At 40.3% G+C, this 17,854-nt stretch overlaps 1 pseudogene; it reads right to left on the minus strand.

Moving 5' to 3' along the window:
- LOC105529371 overlaps positions 1-9,527 on the minus strand; it is a 28,014-nt pseudogene extending 18,487 nt beyond the window's left edge.
- Between the last annotated feature and the right edge of the window lie 8,327 nt (positions 9,528-17,854).

Genomic DNA, 17,854 nt, shown 5'->3' on the forward strand with positions numbered 1-17,854 from the left:
CGCCACGGCACTCCAGCCTGGATCAAGGCAGAGAGTAGAGTAATGGTTACCAAAGGCTAGGAGATAGGCGAATTGGGAAGATGTTAGTCAAAGGATATAAAATTTCAATTGGACAGGAGAAACAAATTCAAGAAATCTATTGTACATCGTGTTCACTATAGTTAAAATATACTTGAAAATTGCTGAGATTAAATTTTAAGTGTTCTCACCACAGAAAATAAGTATGTGAGGTAATCCATATGTTAATTAGCTCTATTCAGCCATTCCACAATGTATGCACATATCAAAACGTCATGTATACTCTAAATATACACACTTTATTTGCCAGTTAAAAAATAGGCTTCTCACTGACCAAAATGGGATGCTATGAGCACTAATACAAGTAATGAGTGGATTCAAACTCATCAAATATGTTTAACACAATATGTTCATAATGTAACTAAAACAAATTAGAGGGTCATAGGAAACCAACTCCTTATTTTGAAAAATGATTAAAGAAAAAATATTGTGTATTCTTTGCAAACTGTACAACTGGGTAAGCAAGTTGTAGGTAAAGGGAAATTTATCTTAGGATGATAGTTAATGTATGAAAAAGAAGTGATAGGGTTTTGCCCTTTTACAAGCCCCTAATGAAATAATAGATCATAGAATTGAACATTAATGGTTGGCAACATCAAACACAAAAAGAAAGAATTTGACATCATGGGCATCCTGATAAATGCCAAACTACCATTTGGCTGCCTCTAGGGACAGATGTCAGAGATAAAGCAAGGGAGATTTGACTTGACCTTAAATACCCTCTTTTTTTCTTTTTTTTGAGACAGGGTCTCGCGTTATTGCCCAGGTTAGAGTACAGTGCTTTTCTCCATGCTAGGTTATTATATTTGTTATTTTTTTCTCAATTAAAATTTTGTTTGTTTGTAAAAATAATACAATATTATTTTAGGAAATTTGTAAAAATATAGGACAGCTTAAAGGTTTAAATATACATCTTAGAAGGGATGACATTCACTGAACTTGTTTATTCCTAGGAGCCAGGATAGAAAGCAAGCAGTGTAATGAATAATCAGTATTTGTTAGATGCTCTCTTTGTTTTTGTGATCTGTATCTTCAAATAGGTTACCCCAGCCAGTAGGTTATTCATTCAGTTTAGCTGAAGTGGGTGGCAATATAGTATGATAATAAGGGTTTTGGGTTCTATTTACTGCAAACCACATAGAAAGCATTTGTAGGGCAACTACTATGTTTGTAGTGAGGTGCTGTAGGGAAGATTATGGTCATGACAACTAGTGCCGTAGGGAAGATTATGGTCATAACAACCATTCAACAAATACTGAAAGTGTGCCTGCTAGGAGCCAGCCATCATTGTAAGCACTGTGGATACAGGGGTGAGTGTGGCAAAGTTCCTTCTCGTGTGGAGCTTATGATACAGTGAGACGGGATGGGCACTTCGGGAGGCTGAGGCAGGCGGATCACCTGAGGTCAGGAGTTTGAGACCAGCCTGGCCAACATAGTGAAACCCCGTGTCTACTAAAAATGCAAAAATTAGCTGGGTGTGGTGGCATACATCTGTAATCCTGGTTACTTGTGTGACTGAGGCAAGAGAATCACTTAAACCCGGGAGGCAGAGGTTGCAGTGAGCCGAGGTCATGCCATTGCATTCCAGCCTGGGCAACAAGAGTGAGACTTTGTCTCAAAAAAAAAAAAAAATGCAGTGGGACAGAAAGATAATATACCTCCCCGCGCCCCCTCCCCCCCTACACAATATAATATCAGATACTGACTAAAAAAAGCTGAAGAAAAAGCGGAGTATATAGATATAGGGCTGTTGCACTCCAGCCTGGGCAACAAAAGTGACACTTTGTCTCAAAAAAAAAAAAAAAAATACAGTGGGACAAAGAGATAACTCACACCCCACCCACCCCCCCCACAATTTAATGTCAGATATTGATTTTAAAAAGCTGAAGAAAAAGCGGAGTATATAGATATAGGGCTGTTATTATCACATACTTAAGCTTATGTGGCAAGTGCAATATGAGAAGCTTTATATTCATAACCTCATGTAAACCCCACAACCTACATAGAGTAGGAGTCATTATTTCTCTGTTGCAGATGTGGAAAAGAGACTTTAAGAGATGAAGTTCATATATCAAGTAAATGGAAGAGGTATTGTATTTAAGAGCCTTTCCCTCTCTCTTTTCCAAATTTCCTCTGGATCTCTCTCCTTTTCTCTCCCTCTTCTTCTCCCTCTCTCTCAATTTCAAAACTTAAGGTATTAATCAGTATGATGGAGGCACAGTAGAAGATGGAAGGTCATGTTAATACATGAAGAATGACCTCATTCTCAATAACAATGGTCATGTTATATAATCTGTCTCAATTTCCTCTTCTGCAGGATAATACTTGCTACATAGTTTTTAGGGTGACTTGAGAAAATATGTATAAATCAGAAGGAACATACCTCTTATCGAAAGTCCTCAGTACATATTATATTGCTAAATATAATTGATGGGCATGTGGTGAGGAAACTGATAAATAATTGGGAGTCGGTGAACTTTCTAAGAGGTACAGGTGGGGCCTGATACCCAAAGCATAAGTATATGGAGTAGATTGGGAGAGGCCTCAGTGTTTGGAGAAGGATTAGGAGGACACCAAAGCAAACCTTTGGTAGACAGTGTGAAGAAAGATAGCACCTCGATATTCAATACAATTGTTTTCCAAAGGTCAACAGCCATGAGTATTGTAGGTTGCTTTTTTGATCAATGAGAAGAATCTCAACTGTTGCTTCAATAGTGGTTCCTCAAATTGCCTGACAATCCAACTTACCTGGGAAACTTCTTACAAAGACACATTCAAAGTTCTGTGTCTTCCAAGGTGGAAATTTCCATGGTGGGGAAATTTGGGGGACCACTGGTATAAAAGGAACAAACCCATTTGTTCACTGGTATAACCCCAGAACCTAGAGCAGTGCCTGGCATATGTAGAATATTCAACTAGTGTTTGTTGACTGAACCTCCTTTATATTTTCCTCCTTCCTATCTTCCTTTTCTTTTCCCCAAACACATAGGACATTCCCCCAACACCTGTGAAATGCTCTGTGACTGCCCTGCATCTTCCCAGGGGTGGATTCTGTGTAGAGAAAAAAGAAGTCACTTTGTCTTTGATGGGATTTAAGGGGGCATGGTCAAGCCTGCTTGCTCCAAACTCTTCCTCGCTGTGTTTGCTAGCATACCAGCAACATCCACATGGCAGCTATTCTGTGTTGAGATCATGTGTTTCCTGATAGCCTCTATTGCTACTACATAATGCATTGCACTGAGAAGGACAGTGACTGGGTGAAATCACTTTAACTCTTCCTAGCTTCTCACTCATTTGCCCAGATTAGGCCATGAGAAGGATTGCTGCCACTTTGAGTAGCAGAGGGACCAGGTCCTGAAGGAATGAGACAGGGCAGTATTGATGGGAAACAGCAGGAAGGAAAAGTCCCAGGGCTTAGGGGTGGCAGACTAGGAGGAGTACCCAGAAAGATGGCTGGTGTGGAGGGAGCTTTTGGGGGATGGTGGGTTAGTGGTAGTGAGCATTTGACGAGTACGGAGAGGTGTTCCCGCTTAAGAGAGACATTCCTGAGCAACACTTTGAGTTAGGTTGGTAGGGTGTTATTAATGGCTCCAAGTGCTTGGTACACAGTTGACTTACCTGCTGAAACACTTGCTGAGTTAGCGGTTCAATTTCACAGACGTTTTTAAGTCTTGGGTATGCAGAGAGTGATCTGTGTGTGACTGTCATGGAGCATGGCGTTCCAAGGAGACAGAGTCACAGGTTTTCACCCTTTCTAGCACTATGTGAGCTCTGATGATTGTTTCCTCATGTGAATTTAGTGATTCTTCCCCTGACCTTGGGTGTTTTCCCACACGCATGCACTGATCAGCACTTAGCTGACTGTTTGAGGGGGACCTTCTGCAGGTCTTCAAGTTCTCCCAGGGAGGCTCTCATGTCTTTGGTACTCTGCCCTGGGCACTCTAGCCATCTCACTCTCCAGACTCGCGGCTATCTCCTCAGCTCCAGGACACCTCCACAAAGGTGCCTCTTCCCTGCCCTGTGACCTGAAAAAACTTCCTCCAAATAGTATACTGGGGCAATCATTAGCTTACCTCATTTATTTCCTATTTCTTGGAGATCACCATTCTTCATTGTCTAATTTGTTCTAAGAATCGCTGTTTCATGTATTTGTCTTTTTGTTGTTGTTGTTTCAGAGAGGAGGATAAATCTGTTCTCTCTTACTGCATTTTGGCCAAAAATGGAAATATATAAGTCATTCTTAATGCTTTTGTTTTCTACTCACTTTTGGTTTTAATTGACTAAAACTAACTCCAATGACTAACGACGTTGGATACTTTTTTATGTGCCCACTGGCCATGTGTCTATTCAAATCTTTTGCCTGTTTTTAAAAATAGACATTTATGACGAAATGTCTATTCAAATCTTTTGCCTGTTTTTTAAAAACTTGTGTTGCTTATATTTTTATTCTTGAGTTGTAGAAATTCTTTGTATATCTGCCACCTTTTAAAATATGTAATCAGTTTAGTAATCAATTTATTACACAGATTAGCTCCAGAGGAGCAATTGGATCTTTAAATCTACACAAGTATTTCTATCAAACGGATTTTCACCCTTATGTACACTTAGACCTAAGCGATTAAGAGCATAAGAAAAATAAGAGCTAGTTTGGGCAGACACCAAGCTAGCTGCAGGAATTTTTTTTTTTCATACCCCAATGGCGCCTGGAATCACAGCAAAACAGAACTGTTCACTCCCCTGGAAAGGGGGCTGAAGCTAGGGAGCCAAGTGGTCTGGCTCAGTGGGTCCCATTCCCATGGAGCCCAGCAAGCTAAGAACCACTGGCTTGAAATTCTCACTGCCAGCACAACAGTCTGAAGTTGACCTTGGAAGATCAAGCTTGGTGGGAGGAGGGGCATCAGCCATTACTGAGGCTTAAGTAGGCAGTTTTCCCCTGACAGTGCTAAGGAGGCCTGGAAGTTTAGACTGCACAGAACTCAACACAGCACAGCAAAACAGCTGTGGCCACACTGCTTCTCTAGATTCTTCTTCACTGAACAGGGCATCTCTAAAAGACAGGCAGAAGCCCCAGTCAGGGACTTATAAATAAAACTCTTATCTCCCATGGGACAGAGCACCTGGGAGAAGGGGTGGCTGTGGGCGCAGCTTCAGCAGACTTAAACGTTCCTGCCTGCTGACTCTGAACAGAGCAGTGAATCTCACAGCACAGCTCTTGAGCTCTGCTAAGAGACAGCCTGCCTCCTCAAGTGCGTCTTGACTCCCATGCTTCCTGACTGGGAGAGACCTCCCAACAGGGGTTGACAGGCAACTCATGCAGGAGAGCTCTGGCTGGCATCAGGATGGGGCACCTCTGGGACGAAGCTTCCAGAGGAAGGAGCAGGCAGCAATCTTTGCTGTTTTGCAGCCTCCACTGGTGATACCCAGGCAAGTAGGGTCTGGAGCGGACCTCCAGCAAATGGCAGCAGACCTGCAGCAGAGGGGCCTGACCATTAGAAGAAAAACTAACAAACAGAAAGCAACAACATCAGCATCAACAAAAAGGACCCCCACACAGAAACCCAATCCAAACGTCATCAGCCTCAAAGATCAAAGGCAGATAAATCCACAAAGATGAGGAAAAACCAGCACAAAAACACTGAAAATTCCAAAAACCAGAATGCCTCTTCTTCTCCAAATGATCGCAACTCCTCCAGCAAGGGCACAAAACTGGATAGAGAATGAGTTTGATGAACTGACAGAAGTAGGCTTCAGAAGGTGGGTAATAACAAACTCCTCTGAGCTAAAGAAGCATTTCTCATTCAATGCAAGGAAGCTAAGAACCTTGACAAAAGGTTACAGTAACTGCTAACTAGAATAACCAGTTTAGAGAGGAACATAAATGACCTGATGGAGCTGAAAAGCACAGCATGAGAACTTCATGAACCATACACAAGTATCAACAGCCAAATCCATCAAGGGGAAGAAAGGATATCAGAGATTGAAGATCAACTTAGTGAAATAAGGCGTGAAGACAAGATTAGAGAAAAAACAAAAAGGAACAAACAAAGCTTCCAAAAAATACGGGACTATGTGAAAAGACCAAACCTACGATTGATTGGGGTCCCTGAAAGTGACAGGGAAAATGGAACCAAGTTGGAGAACACTCTTCAGTGTATTATCCAGGAGAATTTCCCCAACCTAGAAAGACAGGCCAACAATCAAATTCAGGAAATACGGAGAACATCACTAAGCTACTACTTGAGAAGTGCAACCTCAAGACACATAATTGCGGATTTCTCCAAGGTTGAAATGAAGGAAAAAATGTTAAGAGCAGCCAGAGAGAAAGGTCAAGTAACCTACAAATGGAATCCCATAGACTAACAGCAAATCTCTCTGCAGAAACCCTAAAAACCAGAAGAGGGTAGGGGCCAATATTCAACATTCTGAAAGAATTTTCAATCCAGAATTTCATATCCAGTCAAACTAAGCTTCACAAGTGAATGAGAAATAAAATGCTTTCCAGACAAGCAAATGCTGAGGAATTTTGCCACCACCAGGCCTGCCTTACAAAGAGTTCCTGAAGGAAGCGCTAAATATGGAAAGGAAAAATCAGTACCAGCCACTGCAAAAACACATGAAAATAGAAAGACCAATGACACTATGAAGAAACCGCATCAACTAATGTGCAGAATAACCAGCTAGCATCATGACAGGATCAAATTCACACATAACAATATTAACTTTAAATGTAAATGGACTAAATGCCCCAATTAAAAGACACAGACTGGCAATTGGATAAGGAGTCAAGACCTGTTGGTGTGCTGTATTCAGGAGACCCATCTCACATGCAAAGACACACATAGGCTCAAAATCAAGGGATGGAGGAATATTTACCAAGCAAATGGAAAGCAAAAAACCCACAGGGGTTGCAATCCTAGTCTCTGATAAAACAGACTTTAAACCAACAAAGATCAAAAAGGACAATGAAGAGCATTACATAATGGTAAGGGGATCAATGCAACAAGAAGAGCTAACTGTCCTAAATATATATGCACCCAATACAGGAGCACCTAGATTTATCAAACAAGTTCTTAGAGACCTACAAAGAGATGTAGACTCCCACACACAGTGGGAGACTTTAACACCCCACTGTCAATATTAGATCAATGAGACAGAAAATTAACAAGGATTATATTCAGGACTTGAACTCAGCTCTGGACCAACTGAAACTAATAGACATCTACAGAACTCTCTACCCCAAATCAACAGAATATACATTCTTCTCAGCACCACACAGCACTTATTCTAAAATTGACCACATAATTGGAAGTAAAACACTCCTCAGCAAATGCAAAAGAATGGAAATCTTAACAGTCTCTCAGACTCAATCAAATCAGAATGTAGGATTAAGAAACTCACTCAAAACCGTACAACTACATGGAAACTGAACAACTTGCTGTTGAATGACTACTGGGTAAATAACGAAATGAAGGCAGAAATAAAGATGTTCTTTGAAACCAATGAGAACAAAGACACAGCATACCAGAATCTCCGGGATACAGCTAAAGCAGTCTTAAGAAGGAAATTTATAGCTCTAAATGCCCAGAAGAGAAAGCAGGAAAGATCTAAAATCGACACCCTAACATCACAATTAAAAGAACTAGAGAAGCAAGAGCAAACAAATTTAAAAGCTAGCAGGAGACAAGAAATAACTAAGATCAGAACAGAATTGAGGGAGATAGAGACACAAAAAACACTTCAAAAAAATCAATGAATCCAGGAGCTGGTGTTTTGAAAAGATAAACAAAATAGACCACTAGCTAGATTAATAAAGGAGAAAAGAGAGAAGAATCAAATAGACACAATAAGAAATGATAAAGAGGATATCACCAGTGATCCCACAAAAATACAAACTACCATCAGAGTACTTATAAACACCTCTACACAAATAAACTAGAAATCTAGAAGAAATGGATAAATTGCTGGACACATACACCCTCCCAGTACTAAACCAGGAAGAAGCCATATCCCTGAATAGACCAATAACAAGTTCTGAAATTGAGGCAGTAATTAATAGCCTACCAACCGTATAAAACAAGGCCAGATGGATTCACAGCCAAATTCTACCAGAGGTACAAAGAGGAGCAGGTGTACCATTCCTTCTGAAACTATTCCAAACAACAGAAAAACCTATCACATTTGATGTACTAATAGCTCCAATCCATATAAATGTTGTCCAGTTAAACTTAGACCTTAAAATACAGGATGTGGGTAGAGTTTAATCTGGTTGGTCATAATTTTTACCTAAGATGTAGCTCCTTTGCAATAAAATGAATACAGAAACAGCTTCAGTTCACTTTACTTTTCACAACTGTCTTGACTATAGATGGATTCTACTGAAAAACAGTCTCCTACAGGTGAGTAGAGCTTTTCTCCTCCATCCAAGCACACATCATACCCACCACCCCTCACTGTTATCCAAATTTAAGTCAATGAGGAAAGCTTTTAGTCTCACACCTAGGCTATGCCTGTAGAATTGGCTTGTCACACACACACTTCTCTGCTAGGAGGCAATGTTGGTACAGATGTACAGCATTTCTAGTATGTTGTTCCAAGTATGTGCAACATGCAGCATTGCTGTATCAGGTTGTATATACAGGGCAGGGTGAGGTATGTACTCATGGAAGGCAGTAAAATGGAAATCAAAAGAACTTTTTTTTTGAGACCGGGCCTTGCTCTGTCACCCAGGCAAGAGTGCAGTGGTACTATCATGACTCACTGCAGCCTTGAATTCCTGGACTCAAGGGTGCCTCCCACTTCAGACTTCTGAGTAGCTGAGACCAAAGGCACATGCCATCATGCCTGGCTAATTTTTAAATTTTTTTGTAGAGACAGTGTCTCACTACATTGTCCAGGCTGCTTTTGAACTCCTGGGCCCAAGCAATCCTCCTGCTTTAGCCTCCCATAGTATTGATATTATAGGTATCAGCCATTATGCCCAGCCTAAAAGGACTTTCTCTTTCAGAGTGCCCCTGTTTATTTGTAGAGGATATTCAATTTCTTTAATTACCTGGCATACTTTGAGTCCATCCCTGAGCTATTCTGCTATACTTTTCTCTATCCTTTCTGTAGATCTCAGCAACCTCAGTCACTAGAGGATCATGTGGATTGGAATCACACAATAGGGAACAAATGTTCAAGGGCACTTTTGAAATAGTGCTGGAGACCACTGTGACCATAGAATATCAAAACACATTTAGATAATACATTCCTGTAAATACAACCTTAGGGGGTTTAAAGGGGTAGTCTGTTGGGAAATGAATTGCAAGAAAAAAATTCCACGCTGATAGGGACTGTCACTTCACCTCTTATTGCAGCTTGCCAGTGGGACATGCCATCTCCAACAGGACTGGCTGAACACTCTGCTGGAACGGGGGGTCCTGTGCCAGGTCATTCAATTCCTTGTGGGTTCTCTTTGGAGCTTTGGTGGGAGGCAAGTGGTGTTCCCTCCAACCCCTGGGACCAGGATGAGGACAGGGAAGGGGCAGGCGAGGGAGCCTGAGGCCACCTCCCAGCTGGAGAAAATGGGGAGTTGGGGTGAGGGGGTCCGGGGAGACAGGATGAGGGCTGGGGATGCCTGCTGAGTGGCCACCATGTTACTCTGGGCGGCCCCTTTGTGCACTGCAGCAGCTTAACTAACTTCCTTTTCTCTGGTAATATTTGTTGCTTAAAAGAGGATGGATTTATCTTTCTCTTAGTTAATATGTTAATAGTTAATATGGCTATATCAGCTTTCTCCTGGTTAGAATCTTTTTCTATATCTTTCTCATATAGTAGATACAAGCATATAAACAGGCATATTTCAGGCTCAGGTGTATAGAATTGATCATAATATTAACCATACTATTGTGGGTCTGTTTTATGTGTATATAATCTGTTGTTTTTGCTAGCTCTTATTCATTGTGCCTTGGCTGTTTAATTATTTTGTACCATGAGCTGCTTCATGGTTTGGAATTTTACTTACAGAAATTCTCATTAGCTAGCTTAAAGATGGGGTCCTTCAAAGAGAATTTTCCCCTTCTACATTTACGGGAACTGTTAGTCCAGGGGCCTCTAAATTAAATGTTCAGCAAGACTTTTCTCCAGTTCTCTCAGGTAGTGTAAATTCAAGCTACAAACACGCATAAAGACTAGATTTCTCTGGTTTTTAGTATTTAGAAGGCTGTTTCTTTTCTCATTTCTGCTTAGCACTAAAATTTGAGCTCATAGATTTTCTTTTCTTTGGAGCTGGAGGTAAGAAGGGAGAGGTGCGGTGTTGGAGACTATTATGGGTTTATTTCTAGTTCTTTCTAAAAATAGATGGTTTAACCCATTATGATCCCAACTTTTTTTGCGGAAGATCTCCTTTTAGACACAGTTTAATTTTGCTGACCAGTAATGATTCAATGAGGGGAATTTCGCTTTCTTTTAACACACTCCACAACGTGGGCAGACCCTGGGCTGTGTCTTCGGTGCCTTTGAGGTCACAAAATACAAAGCTCAATCTCTTCTTCCTCGCTTTTCTCATTTGGCAAACGGCTGGCTCCAGGCCTCTCACAGCTTCCCTACAGTGACTCGTCTTCACTTAGTCCCTGATTTGAGAATTCCTTACTTTCTTACTTTCATGGGCTCTTTTAAGATTTTCATCAGGTTTTATTGTTTTTTTTTTTAGTTGTTTTAAACAAGAGAATCTGTTGATGTATTTAGCTCACCACCTTACTGGAAACAGTCTAAATTTAGTAGATCACACTTCAAACTCTGTTGAATTGCTTCTTTATGCTTTTTCCTCTTAAGTAATTATATCTCAGTATATTACAGTCATGAATATTTGTTTTTTAGAAATTCCAGGATATAAATTTGTTTTTTATAAATTCCTAAATTCCAGGAAAAGACACTGGGAGGGTGGTATGCTCTGGTTGGTAAGTGGTAAACATTTTAGTTCCAAGCTTGAGTCAGCTTCTTTAAAAGGATATCACAAAGTTCTGAAACAGATACCACAGACTCCTTAAATCTGTCAGCTTGAAACTGCACATGAAACTGCCCATTTTCTATTTTTAGCTTTTATTTCCATTCAGTTTATCTTTTGCATTTACTTCTGTTGTTTATATTTCTGCTTTAGTAGCTTTCTTCCAAAATCAAAATCATCCAAACAAACTGTAGTGAGTTGAGTGCCCCCGTCCCCAAAGCTATGTTCACCCGGAACCTCTGAATCTGACCTTATTTGGGAAAAGGTGCTTTGCAGATATAATTAGGCTAGGAATCTCAGGATGAAATCACCCTGGATTATCTGGGTGCGACCTAAATCCAATGACAAAGTGTGTGTCCTTATATAAGAGGAGAAGACACAGGGAAGAAAAAGAAAAAACAGAAAAGATGATGTGAAGATGGAGGTGAATAAGGCAATGCATCTATAAGCAAAAGAATGCTGAGGATTTCCAGCACCCACCAGGAGCTAGGAGAAAAGCCAAACCAGGTTCTCTCCCAGAGCCTCTGGAAGGAGCCCACCCTGCTGCCAACTTGATACCATGTTCTGGCCTCTTGAATTGTGAGAGAATAAATTTCTATTGCTTTTTTAAGGCACTCCATATGCGGTCATCTGCTATGGCACCTTCAGGAAACTAATCTACAAATTTATAAATTCCCTCTGCCCTAGTAATTTTTAAAAGTTTGCAATCTAGTTTTCCATCAAGCATGATCAAAGAATGACAGTCAGATGAGAGAACTGGATTAGAACGTCTCTGGAGGCTGGATTTCAAGAGTTTCCTGGTTGTGAGGATCAAATACACTGTGTGTGCTTAAAGCATTTAACAAATGTGAGAGCTTCCGTAAGATGACCATTGCTTTTTTAAGAAGTCCAGCACTCATGCTCAGTGCTGACCATCAGCTCCCGCTTTGTTCTCAACTACAGCAGTGGTTTTAATGTTTGACACTTCCACCTGTCTTTCCTTTACCCCCTGCCCCTCCTCCTTCATACACACTGAAATTAGCTCTCTGAAACTTCTCAGAGCAAGTCTGAATTTTGTAGAGAAGTAGTTTTTTTCCAATGAAGAGTAGCAACAGAACAAATAGCCCCTGGAATGTGTCTACCAAATTACAATGCCCCTCGCCCCAACAATTTTGGATACTTTGTCATCATAGCAGCTCTCTGAGATAGGTATTGTCATGAACATTTTATATATAAGGATAGTTTTTCTCCAGTTAGAATCGAAGAACTGGAGTTGGAGAGAGGTTTGAAATTGCTAGCCTGTTTCATCAATTAATTAATTAAACAATTTTTGAGTAAATATAATGTACTAGACTCTAAGATGCTCTGGGTATTCAAATATAATCAGTCTATTCCAGGTGTCATGTGCTGATAAGTGAAATAATATATCACTACTAGCAATAGTGTAGCAATTTTATAGCACTAATAAATTTGAAATTTTAAACCATTATTATAAGTAGGAATTTTTTATACACCACAAGTGAAACAGTATAAATCAATAAAAATGTGTTCTAAAGCCCTACTTATGGTTGTTATAAAGTAAACTGAGGCACAATAAAATTTTAGAGTTTATCTGAGGAAACAATGATTCATGAATGGGACAGCTCCAAACCAGAAGTGGCTTAGGAGCTCCATGGAGGGAACACAAGAGGGCAGCTTTTATAGGGTGAACACAGAAGTAAAGCAAATAAAATATTTGATTGGTTACAGTTAAACCTACAGATAGCCTTATTTGGTCTATCCCTTTGGAAAGCCCCTAGTTACATAGGTTTATTGGCTACTTCAGATTGGCTGAGCATTTATAAAATATAGCTCAAGTTTCTCTTATGCTTGTAAATCAAGCAAGGTTAGGATGAGGCATAACCAGTTTTGTCTGCTCAAGGATTCTTCAGGCCTGGTTTTCATTTTGCTTACTTTAACATTTTAGTACCTATAAATTTACTTCTTTCTTTTTAACTGCTGCATAGTATTCCACAGAAGAATGTACCATAATGTATTTGCTCATTCCTCTGTTGATGTTACCAATATTTTGTTGCAATGGACATCTTTTTGTATAAATGCCAAAGTATTTCTTTAGAAAAAGAAATACTTTAGAAGTAGAATTGGTGAGTCAAAGGATATTCACATTTAAAAGTTATTATATAGATTACAGATGGTCCTGACTTACAATGGTCTAACTTATTATTTTTCAACTTTATACAATGATGTGAAAGTGATGCATATTTAATAGAACCTGTGCTTTGAATTTGAATTTTGGTCTTTTTCCAGAGCTCTAGTGGTAAGTAGTATGATACTCTTACCTCATATATTCAACATTTATTATAAAATAGATTTTAAATTAGATGATTTTGCCTAACTGTAGGCTAGTGTAGTTGTTCTGAGCATGTTAAAGCTAGGCTAAGCTATGATGTGCAGTAGGTTAGGTGTATTAAATGCATTTTTGACTGAAGATTATTTTCAACTTACAGTAGTTTTATCAGAACACAACCTATTGTAAGTCAAGGAGCATCTGTGTATAGATACTGTCAAATTGCTAAAAACACTCTATCGATTTTTGTTCCTATCAGTATTATGAGCATATACTTTTTTCAAAGTCCTCACACAGTATTATTCATCATTAAAATTCCGTCACTACAAAGGTAGAAAAATGACTCAATGTTATTTTAATTGGTTTGTGGGGAGGGCAGAAGAGCAGGTTAAGGGAGACTTTCACTTTGTTTCTTCACATCTAATGGGAGACAAATCTGCATGACCTGGCCTTAGGTGGACTGAGCCAGTCTGAGACAGGGCTGCAAAGCCTTTGGCAGATGTCAGCATTCTTGAAACAGAGAGGCTCTTCAAGGCTGTTTCTAGTGAAATTTTAAAATTGTGGTTTAAAAACAAGGATTACTAATTGCATTGATATTAATATAGCCAAGACTTGCTCTTTTTTGTTTAATGAATGCATGGTGTATCTTTTCCCCTTTCTTTTGCTTTCAAGCCACCTGTGTAATTGAAGTTGAAGTGAATTTCTTATAGATAGCATATTGTTGGAACATGTTTTTATTTTTATCCCCTCTGCAAATTTCTGTTTTTTAATTCGTATATTTAGACCACTTACATTTAAGGGAATTGTTGATATGTTAGGACTTATATCTGCCCCCCTACTTTTTCTTTTTGTTTCCTCTATTTCCTGTTCCTCTGCCTCTCTTTTTTGTACCTTCCTATGGGTTACTTGAACATGTTTCAGGATTCAATCTTAATTTATTTGTTTTATGTTTTTAAATTGTAAGAGGGAGGATCTAGGAGGAATGGGGCTTTCCATCATGGCTGGAGCTGGAAGTTGTTGAGTAATTATTTTTTATTGTCATAAAATGTACATAACACAAACTTCATCACCTTAGCCATCCTAAAGTGTGCGATCAGTGGCTGTGTAGGGAGAAACTCTCTCAAACTGTGTCTTCACTCTCACACCACAACAATCAACACAGAAGACTTCTATGACCAAATATGTTGGGGGTTGGTTGCCACGCTTTAAGCAGTGGACACCAGCCAAAGGTCCTCCAATTCAATTCTTACACTATCTACCTAGAGATGGCGTCAGACCCCAGGAGTTGGGTCTCGGTCCCCAAGACTGTCTCCTCTATACCAGTTGTAAGTCTGGGCCTCTGAAACTTCTGACCAACTAGCTTGAAGTTAAGGTTCCTAGGAATTTCCTCTTTGGGTTTGATTAATTTTCTGGAGCAGCTCACAGAATTCAGGGAAACACATTTACTTCTTTATTATAAGGAATATTACTAAGAATACAGATGAAGAAACATGTAGGGAGAGGCATAGGAGAAGGAATGCAGAGTTCCATGCCCTCCCTGGGCTCCGCCCTCCAGGAGCCTCCATGTGTTCAGCTATCTGGAAGCTCGCTGAACCCAGTCCTTTTGGATTTTTATGGAAACTTCATGACATCAGCATTCCTTCCCCCAGGGTACAAGGCGAAACCCTCATGGGGGAGACTCTTAAGACCCACAATCAGAAAGACAGGGAACATTAGAATCCTGCCTTGGGTCAGGTAAAAGGAATGCAGGAGAGAGGTTATTTCCTGAGGCCTGCCTCTGAGACTTAACACACCCAGCATTATAACGAAAGACTGTAACAAGGGATATGGGAGTTACGAACCAGGAACTGTGAAGGAGAACATCATCGACTGTGCCAGATGGAGCTCAGATTTCCAGGCAGGGGCTGACTAAAATGCATTATTTGAATATCATGATGCAGAAGATAGCTAGCTAGCTAGCTAGATGAAAACAAATATGTATATTTTCTATAATGTTCTATAACACGAGAAGTTTCTCAAACATTTATTTATATTGTTTGTTTATTCCCAAATATTTATATTTCCCAAATACGACAGCAAGGAGATTGAGAAATCACAAAGGACAGATGAGAGCAATGTTGCTTAATGCCACAAAACAGGATATCATTTCAAGGAGTTACTCAGTGCTTCACTTCTGCCATTATGAACTCCTAAGCCCCTCAGCAGTGTGGGTGGTCGCGGGGAGGTGTTGAGGTTAGCAGCACCCACAGGCTTCTCTTCACACAGGATATGCTATGTAGTGAATCGGTGTCAAGACTGGAGGAAGGCAAGAGTTTCCAGAAAACCACCTCAGGCCGTGGTTTGGAGTAGTCTCATTGAAGTTTACAGAATCACAAGTCACAGATATTGTGCACATGTACTCTAGAACTTAAAGTATTAAAAAAAGAAAAAAAAGTCACAGATAATTAGGAGGCATTGAAATAGAGACCTGGTTTCTTTTTTTCTTTTTTTTGAGATGGAATCTCACTCTGTCACCCAAGCTGTGCACCCAAGAGTGCAGTGGTGAGATCTCCGCTCAACCTCTGCCTCCCAGGTTCAAGTGATTTTTCTGCCTCAGCCTCTCAAGTAGCTGGGACTACAGGCGCACCCCACCACAACTGGCTAATTTTTGTGTTTTTAGTAGAGACGGGTTTCACCACATTGGCCAGGCTGGTCTCAAACTCCTGACCTCGTAATCTGTCTGCCTCAGCCCTCCCAAGTGCTAGGATTACAGGCGTGAGCCACTGTACTGTGCCCAGCTGACCCCATTTCTACGACTAGTTTAGCCACAAAGTGGACATGTAACCCGAGGAAAGTGACTTAACCTCCTAGGGCCTCAGCTTCCCATATTACACACCCCTGGGAGGGGATGACAGGAAGTGTGGCGGGGTTGAGCTGGATAATATAAGGTTCCTTACTGCTGTAGACATTTATGAGTTAACATTTTTTTATGGATTGCTGCTGCTTTTTTTTTTTTTTTTTAAATGTCAAATTCTTGTGTATATAAGGCCTTGATTCTTTCAGGTCCGGGTTGTATGGCCATGAGCTAATTCCGGATGACTTATTCTAGAAGCAATTGTTTAAGTATCCTTTACTTAGCTAAACATATGCAACATAAATTCATCTAATATAACATATGTTCTCTCATAACATGCTACTGGCCAGAGTTATTAGATTTTGTTCACACCCTAGATCCTGCTGTATTTTATAGCACTTCAGAATAACAATCATTTGTTAAAAACCCTTCGACCCACCTTTGCTGTTCCTGTAAATACACCTGTCCTTTACAAGCATCTGGCTCTTTCTATCATTCTTCCTCCAGAAATCATAGTATTATAGATTTGGAAAATGCTAAGCCTTCATTTTCTTGTTATAGACTGGCTTAGGTGTCCCTCTTGATTATTCTTAATGCATTCAGTGTATTAATTCGTTTCTTCATTCATTAAAAATATGCCCCATGCCAGGTGTTGGGGACATTGCAATGAACAAGACAGGCATGGTCCCTGCTCTCATTCAGTCATGTCTAGGGGTAAAGATAAACATTGGGTAAGTAATAATTGGGGTGCTGACTGTTACGAAGAACTACAGTGCTATACAAGTTGTAGGATCATATTGGGCTTTAACCAATTCCTTGGGAATTAGATTTCTAGATGAAGTGGCATTTAAGTTGAAATCTGAGTAGTGAGTAGGAGTTAGCCAGGCAAAGATGAGGAGGGGGGAACCACCCCAAGCTGAGAGAACAGCTGAAATGAGAAAGTCCATGGAATATTTTTGTTTTACTATAAGAAGGTCACACTGGCCAGAATAGAGAGAGGGCTGGGGAGGGTGATTTGACCTGAGTCCATAGAGGTAAGCACAAATCAGACCAGGATGCTTATGGCAGGTCATACTAAGGATTTTGAACTTTATCCTCATGGAAGTTGGAAATCATTAAGAGTTTAAAGAGAAATATGATCAAATCTGATATTTTAAATAAAGCTCGTTTGGCTGTGATGTGGCAAGTGGGCTGGAGGCAGGGTGGTGAGAAGAGACACAGGAAGTTCAGTTGGGACATTCCTGCTGTGGTTCAGATGAGAGCTATGTGGGCTTGGACTAGGGCAGTGCGTCTGCTTCAAGGGGAAAGGGTTTGGTGTTTTGTGGAATTTGGGGAATGAGGGAGGAAGAAGGGTCAAGAATGGTTTCATGAAGCCCAAAGGGAGAGTGTTTTTAAAAGGAGGACTTCATCAACTGTGCCAGACGGAGCTGAGATGTCCAGGAAGGGGCTGACTACACTAGAATGCATTATTTGAATATCATGATGGGAAAGAATTTTTTTTTTTGAGACGGACTTTTGCTCTGTTGCCCACACTGGAGTGCAGTGGCGTGATCTCGGCTCACTGCAACGTCTACCTCCCAGGTTCAAGTGGTTCTCCTGCCTCAGCCTCCCGAGTAGCTGGGACTACAGGCAT

Source organism: Mandrillus leucophaeus, unplaced genomic scaffold (assembly GCF_000951045.1).
Source record: "Mandrillus leucophaeus isolate KB7577 unplaced genomic scaffold, Mleu.le_1.0 Scaffold760, whole genome shotgun sequence".
NCBI classification, from domain to species: Eukaryota; Metazoa; Chordata; class Mammalia; order Primates; family Cercopithecidae; genus Mandrillus; species Mandrillus leucophaeus.